The 8,684-nt window shown below is 30.0% G+C and overlaps 1 long non-coding RNA gene across 3 annotated transcripts; it reads right to left on the reverse strand.

The window, feature by feature from the left end:
• Positions 1-3,380: 3,380 nt before the first annotated feature.
• LOC106324944 lies at positions 3,381-4,673 on the reverse strand. 3 transcript variants are annotated; one of them, XR_001266769.1, is made up of 4 exons: positions 4,492-4,635; positions 4,020-4,088; positions 3,822-3,895; positions 3,525-3,733 (listed from the first exon to the last, which is right to left on the reverse strand). It is a non-coding gene; the product is annotated as an uncharacterized LOC106324944 (long non-coding RNA). The 3 variants fall into 3 exon arrangements; XR_001266770.1 differs by lacking the exon at positions 4,020-4,088 and having other exon boundaries at positions 3,381-3,733; positions 4,492-4,673; XR_001266768.1 differs by having other exon boundaries at positions 4,020-4,635.
• Between the last annotated feature and the right edge of the window lie 4,011 nt (positions 4,674-8,684).

The following is an 8,684-nucleotide window of genomic DNA, read 5'->3' on the forward strand; positions in this document are numbered from 1 at the left end:
TTAAACTGAAAAATCTTTTTGTTAATTTAAATGATGAAGATGAACGGATAAATTTAAATAATGTTTAAATATTTAACTATCAATTTTTTTTTGATTAATGTTACTCTATTTATTTTATTTTTATTAATGTGAGATACATATATACATATATATTATTATTTTAATTATGATATATGAATTATTAATATATTTAATAGTTTACCATAAATAAATTTATATATGAAAAATTGACATTAATAATGATATATGAGTTATTTTTATTACCATATTTAAAATCCCTGCAAAAAAAATTAAATTTTTATAAGAAAATTTTACATCTCACAATTAATATGATGCCATGTCACTATTTTCTAAAACCATGTCATCTATTTTAAGTGTCATGTCATCTTTTTTTAGCGAAAATGATTATAGTGACGACATGTGTATAAATCACTTCGCAAATATAGTCTAGGGGATATAAATCAGTAGTAATGCCCAAAACCAAAAAAAAAAACCAAGTAAACCAAATTTTAGACTAACCAAATATAAACCAAAAATATGAAATAATTAAACATAAATGGATCTTTTGCGGTTATGGATTCCCAAAATGAAAGATCTCGATATGCTCATCTAACAAATCCATACTTAGGTTACACCATTTGATGATTTGCTAACTCAAGACTTGATGCAACCAACATCAAAGAACAACGGAAGTTTGGTTAAAATAGTAGTATTAGTTATATTTAAAAAAGCTCACAAAAAAACTTTAAAAAACTACTTACAAAAACCAACTTTATAATTATTTTCTTATGTAATATGCTTTTACACCAACAAATGAAAAAAATATTTTTTAAAATAATTTTTCAAAGTTCTCAATTATTTTTTTACAAAAGATTAATCATAGATTTTATTGGATAATATATATATATATATATATATAACAAGTCATGTCATCACTTCATTTTGTAATCTTAAAAGCTAAAGATTGCTTCTTTCTTTATTGACAAACAATATTTCCTATCACAGTATATTTTATATATATTCCTCAGTTGACTACGGATGGTATTTTCAAAAACTCAACTCCCAATTTTTACTTTTTAATCCCATTTGCTACTGCGAAGAAACTATCAACTATTTTAATCTCATTTGTTGGTTACCAGAGAGTATTAGCAAAAAAAATGTATATGGATTGATTGTTACACTTCATGGTTTAAAATCAAAGTAGTCACCGAAGTCACTATTCTATAAACTAATAAAATGAAAATTAACGAATAAAACGATAGACCGGTGTTGATGACTCTCATCGACTAAATTGCACTGTCAACCAAATGAACATACAAAACGGTTACACAAGTTTTATATTTTCACAAAAACATACATCACATTCCGCGCGTAGCGCGGACCAGCCCTAGTAATGTAAATAATAAAAGATTTGCTGAGAATTTCAGAAGATTGAAAACAAGTTTTAAAGCTGTTTTTTTTTTTAGATTTATTATATCTGTTTTGACTGAAAATGAGTTTTAAAACTGTTTTTTTTTTGGGTTTTAGATTTATTATATACGTGTTTTAATAAAAAAAATTATATAGAATATCATTAAAATGAACTGTAAATCTTGGGTAATGTAAATAATTTAAGATTTACTAAGAATTTCAAAATATTTAAAACGAGTTTTAAAATTTTGTTTTCTGGGTTTTAGGTTTATTATGTTCATTTTTACAGAAATTTAATTGGAGTATAATTAAAATGAAATGTATATCTTAGATAATGTAAATAACGTAAGATTTAATGAAATTTTGAGACATTGAAAATTATTTTAAAAACTATGTTTATGGGGTTTGGTTTATTTTACTTCATTTTGAAGTATAGTATGACTTTAATATGGTCATAGAAAAATAGTAGTGGTTTAATCTGAACAACATCGTTCTAAAAAAAATGACTAGGTCGTAAATGTGAAAAGAATTAGGTACTACTTAGACAACTTGTATGAAAAACCTTTTTATTAGAACTATTAGTTCTACTACGTTGAAAAATTATCGGACTATTAGGATTACTGGGTTTATTTTATGTAATTCGGACTACTAGAATTACTAGGATTATTATGTGTAATTCGAAATACTAGGATTACATGGTTTTATTATGTGTAATTTGAAACTCCTATATATTGCAAGTAGTGTGTGCATTTAACATATAGAATCCATATATTATCTATTAGTAGACTATGTATATAGTACATAAAACTATTAAAACTATTTAGATGATTATTTTCTATAGTTTTAGGAATATATTTCATTTTCCCAAAATGATTCTTTAACTTTCATGGTTATTGTGTGAATCATAAGGCTATCGTAAGAAAAATCTGTAAAAATACTTATTTCTATTAAACTGGTTATGTAATACTCTTCCATAATAACATTCATTATATAAAAACATTGGTTTTACTACCAAATATTCTATCTGGACATGGTTTTACTAATAAAACTTAAAATTTGCTAAAGTATTACTATGTATAAGGTAGTATACTACTACCTTGAAGATTACCAAGAATTACTAAGTGTAATTAAAATATTAAATTTATGTATATAAAGGCTTCACGTTTTACATAAGTATTTTTTTTTGTCAAAGACATGAATACTTTTAAAATTATTATTTTAACATGTGTTATGCATGCACTTTTTACATGAGTAATTTTCAAATTATCATTTTAACATATGCTATGCATATACATTTTATATGAGTACTTTTTATATACCTGAGCGAAACAAAATGAATTTTATGAAACATAAAACATTTTTAAAATCTAAAATAAGAAGATAAATGGTTTTAACACTTTTTAATTATTTATAAATGATGGAATTTGTAATGTGACATATTACCTTACTTAATATTTACTGACAAACAAAATGTGTTTGTAGAAGAAAAAAAAAGACTTAAACTTTAATCATACATTTTATAAAAACAATTTAATATGAGCATTTTATTTTCACATGAAACATGCTCAAACAATGGGAATTAATCAAATATGAAAGGAGAATGTGTCACGAAAGATAATGAAAACTACACTAATCAAAATTGAGTGTATAATTAAATATTAACATATATTTAAATAAAATAAATAAATAAACATATATTAAAATATTTTTCTATATTTAATCTGATCTGATTACAAAACTGTATGTGTTCATTTAGTAGCTACGGTTTCGACAACTCGCCTCCCTGTTTTAAAGACATCAGAAGATCCAATACCAATACTCTCACAACGCTAAAAGAATTGCTTCTGGACCTTCCTCTCTTCTCGATGACTACACTAATCAAAATTGAGTGTATAATTAAATATTAACATATATTTAAATAAAATAAATAAATAAACATATATTAAAATATTTTTCTATATTTAATCTGATCTGATTACAAAACTGTATGTGTTCATTTAGTAGCTACAGTTTCGACAACTCGCCTCCCTGTTTTAAAGACATCAGAAGATCCAATACCAATACTCTCACAACGCTCAAAGAATTGCTTCAGGACCTTCCTCTCTTCTCGAAGATTTTTTTTTTTCCTCTGGAAAATGGTGCAAGTTATCTTGATCGGCTTCTCTGTCATCCAGAACACACGGCCTCTCCTTTCTCCGTTCTCCTTATCAGCACGCTTCCGCTGCTCTCTTTGCATCTTGAGCATCGTTTTATCATCGCAAAGGTCATTATGATCAGCACTATAATCACTGCGTGAAGCAACAATCCTTTCTCGTCGGCGTTCCTGGTGATAAAAAGATGTACCAGCCACAAAATTGAGATATATGAAAGAAAAAAAACAGAACAAATAAATATACGAACCACTAGCATACCTTCTCCACGTGCATTTGACAAATTAGGGGAGGGCCTGATCCTCGGTCATTGTACCACTAGCATATCTTTTTCTCTGTAGAAAAACACACACAAAACGTTCCTAAGAAAAATAAATTTACCAAACAGTTCAAAGACAACCCTAGTTAACAACACCAGTAAGAAACTAGCCAGAGCAAATTGATTCTGAAGACACTTACCTTGGTAACAGAGACAAACACTGAGAATGCAAAACCTTTGCAGTATTATTGATGCCTACTTTTTTGGCCCTTCATTTCATGTACAAGACGTTACAACCACAACAACTCAATCACTCCAAATGCAAACCGCATAGCAACATCAATTAAGCTTTACCACGAAGTCAAGTAGACAAACTAAACACCCCAAAATCAATTCACGATCAACAAAACCAAAACAACACAAAGTACTACACACCCGATTCACACAATAGACCATTTATCCTAATTCGTAACCCCTTTCTGTCCCAATTCCGTTTCTACCATAACCCCAACCCCATTTGGGTTAGTCTCCAATTTTTTAGCAATTCGCTTTCTACAGACATAACCCGATTTCACCATACTCACTTACAAGTTTTCCCCACCAACTAACAAAAAAGGACAACGACCAAGATAAACGAAAAGGGGAGGTATGGAGATTTGACAACACGCTTACCATGATAAACGAATGAATGAAGAACACGAAGACGCTCGATTCGTCTGGATCGTGAACGAGCCGAAGATGGAAGAAGCAGAGAAATCGAATCTAGGGTTTGTTGTTTCTCCTTTTCTGTTTGAGACGGAGAGAGCCATTCAGAGGGTTTCGCAACCAAGAGAGAATTAAGGTTCGGATCCGGGTCGTAACCCTTTAGGTTTGAGTGGACCGGGTCGATTTGGTTGGATATGGTAATAAGTCCATTTCATTTAGAGTTTTTTTCGACTTTACCCACTTTTTGCATTTAAAAAAACTCAAAAAGAAATTATTATATATTATTTTTAATAACAGGGACATATGAAAATTTTTCAAGAGGCCTTGGGGCATATTGAGTTAAAAGTCGATGAATTTAGATACAAATAACATATTGTTTAGAGTAACTAACACAACTTAAATATATTCTTGCCATTATATTTTAGTAATTTTGTGAAATGCAGAATGGTAGAAATGTAAATAAAATTTTTAAATTAATTACAAATTTACATATTGTTTTCTGCAATGTATTAAAATCCTTTGAAAAAAACCTTGTTAATAGCATTCTGTCATTGCCATCTGATTTATGTTAGGACGCGAGAAACCAAATTGAAATTATGAAATAAAATGTGACAATAATGATAATATAAAGCGGTAAAAACGTTTGAAAAACCGATATGAAAAGACGAATACGTGGAGTCGTGATTTAATCACTTTCTTTAACTCAATAAGTCACTCGTATGTGAGACGGTTTATGTATGGCTTTTGAGTCTCAGGATAAAACCACGTGAAACTGTTTTGCATCACCCAAAACAGAACCTACACACTTGACATCCACATTATACTTTGGAGACTATAAAAAAACATCTAAAGCTTATGGAAGCTTATCTTCATACATTTTTTTTTGTTTTTTTTGTTGTGAATGTTTTCACTTGTGATTTTTCAAGTGTGTGAAAGTGTATTCATAATAGAGAGGTAATATATCTATTTATAGGAGAAATTTACAAAGCTTAGTCATAAAGCAACTTTGACATGTGTCATTGAATTTGCTTAAGCTTTTGACATTTGTTACTAAGTCACCGTGGTTAGACACCAAGTGAACTTTTGTATTATCCATTTGTCACTAAGTTGCATAGATTGGTCATTAAGTTAGATTAGTCACCAAGCTTACTTAGCTTAAGCCATTTATCAACAAATAGATTTAGTTTAGTCATCAACTTAGTAAAAGGTTTTTCCAACATTTTACTAAGTCCATGAACTTCCAAATGTGACGGACTTTCACTATATAAAATACAACATTTACTTCACATTATATTATATTTTTCTCTTATCCCAATTAGCTTGTAAAAAATAGTTCCAACAATTTATACGTTAACATTTATATTCGGTATCACTATGTCTAAAATGATAGGTGATTCAGACTTTAACTCTCTTCACCATTGTTACTTTATACACATACATTTATCATTATAAAGGTTATACAAATATCTAACTTAGGCATAGATGTTTTCCTACCGGGTTTATATCAAATATTTTAGATTTTATGGTATTTTGGTTTAGAATTTTAATACCCATTTGGACAATTTTTCAAATTGGTTGGGTTTGAATATTTAAATTAAGAATACGAGAATTTTAGCTATACTCAAATTAGCTGATATAATTGGAGTTAGGAATATCTTCATAAAGTCTTGTTCGAAATGTCATTGGCGATGGAGGATTAAATGTGTGGATGGTAAATTTGAGAAAGCAGATGTACATACCAATGTATCAAATCGGGCTAAGATTATTTTCTTTGTATCAAATCGGGCTAAGATTATTTTCTTTCTTTTCTTTCTTTCTTCTGTCCACACCGTTTACTGTCCGCTACATATAAGTGATATATTGATTGGGGGTATCAAAATGAATTATAGCTCATGAGCTGGCTCAGCTCAGCTCGATTTTTCATGAGCATGCTCTATATTTTTAAGATTCATTTAATAAATGAGCTTAATGATCGAGCTTAAATTAGATCACAAATTATATGAGCGATCTTTAGTGATCATGAGCTAACTCATGAGTTTGGTCGCTTTTATATTTTATATATATATATTTGACTTATATTTTTCTTATGTAAGAAAAGATAGTTTCTATATTAATTGTATTTATCTTATAAAATTAAAATGTAAAACCAAAAAGTCAAAAATATATACAAAAATGTAAAAGAATATTGATATCACTCCTCATATCATATATCTTTAGAATTAAAATCTAAAACAAAATATTCCTAAGACTCTAATGCATAATATATATCTTTATGATTTGAATTGATGAAGATTTTAAACATGAATTATCTCAAGACTCTTATGTAGAATAGATTTTTGGATCACTAATTTAGCTTTGATTTAATTTATTATTAGGTGTTATATTTATTCAATATTTAATATTAATGTTTTGGATTAATTTTAAATTATATTATGAAAAAATTAATTTTCTAATTTATTTTAGAATTATTTTTATAATTTTTATTTTTTATATTTGATCGCGAGTTAGCTTATTTAACTCATGATATAGATGATCTGAGTTCGAGTTTACATATTGAAGCTCATATAATAAATGAGCTGAGCTGAGCTAGCTCATGAAATATCCGAGCTTATTGTGAACTGAGCTGAGTTGAACGAGTTACCTCATTTTGACACCCCTGATATTGATGTTTTTACTAGTTTATAACATATGTTTTGAGTCTTTTATCGAGTTTACGTATGTGTATTGGAGTCTTTTGGTGTACTATAGTGTTTTACATGGTTTATGTCTACTTGGAATAAAAGAGGTCGAACGAAATGCAAAAAAAGAAGATGGAAGATGCATAACTGTTAATATACGTCAGAATTTAGTATGGGTGAAGGACTTTCAACTGATGGGTGAATCTATAATTTTGTCACAGGATAAATAATTGAATTAGTTTTCTAATGGCGCCAGTTTTAGGTGGATCCATCAGTCATATCAAATGTTCTGCTTGTTGTACCGAAGACTGGTTTGTTTACCGGTTCAATACGAGAAAAAAAGAAAAACTTCGGTTTTTCTATTTTTGGTTTTTTTGGGTCTAAAACTTAACTAGGATGTGTTTTAATGATCTATATCTACTATTTTGAGCTCTTGTTTAAGTTACATTTTATTTTGTATCAGACTTTTAGGCTTTGGAACTTTGGTAGATGAGATAATCTTTTTGAACCCTTTTTTAATCTCTTTAATCTAAATATGCAGACTTTATCATTGATCTTGTGTTTTTTGGTTATATATGAGTAGCTTCATATTTAAGTTTTATGGTTTCAAAGGAATTGATGAGAATGAATGTTCAGGATTGTTTAATTAAAAAATCTTCTTTAGAGTTCTTCAGTTGGATTTTATTGATCACCTAGTTCATGATTTTAGGTTAATTGAATGAAGTGGGAGTTTATATTGTTTTCTTGTAAATAATCTCTATGAGCAAAGTGTTCTTAGCCAACAAGAGTTGATGTTTTGCATTTTGTGAACCTATCGAAACTCGAACTTAATGCATGTTTAATCACTTAGGTTCAACGGGAGTTAGTTATCTAGGCTGTTAGACATAGAGATTGGAGCCACGTGAGTGGAAAGATTACGTACACATTGTTAGGCCCCGACCCGATTTCCTTACCGCCAGTACGACCCCAGTTCGCTTACCTCGACCAAACTGGCTCTATCCGAATTTATTCTCTTAATTTAGGGTTATTATCCAGTTTTTCTCTAAGAGGTTCAGTTCAGTACACAAGGTTCGCTAAGTCTAATCCAGCAACTTAGCAGTCTACTAGTAATCGCAGCATAATGAACATGTACCTTACTGCCTCGGTACTTTGTTATCTGATAATCCATCCATACACTCCTTCATTTCTGTCTTCCTGCTTCCCATCAGTCTTACCCAGCCAGCTCGATCAGATACTTAACCGAATCCCCTTGTTCCTTAGTCACTCAGCCAACCATCCCCACGTGACCCAAGTAAACAAAGGGAGACGGCTTGGTCTCCAACCAGCCATCCAGAACAGACAGTCCGCCAGCCTTGCTAGCGCCTCAGAACCAGTCCCTCATCACACCCGGATCAGTCAGTACACGGTCGGCTCCACAGCCCTCAATCCAGTCAGTTCTCCTCACGGCCATCCTGCCCTCAAACCATCCGGTTCCAGTATCAC

This window comes from Brassica oleracea, chromosome C2 (genome assembly GCF_000695525.1).
Source record: "Brassica oleracea var. oleracea cultivar TO1000 chromosome C2, BOL, whole genome shotgun sequence".
In the NCBI taxonomy this organism is placed as follows: Eukaryota; Viridiplantae; Streptophyta; class Magnoliopsida; order Brassicales; family Brassicaceae; genus Brassica; species Brassica oleracea.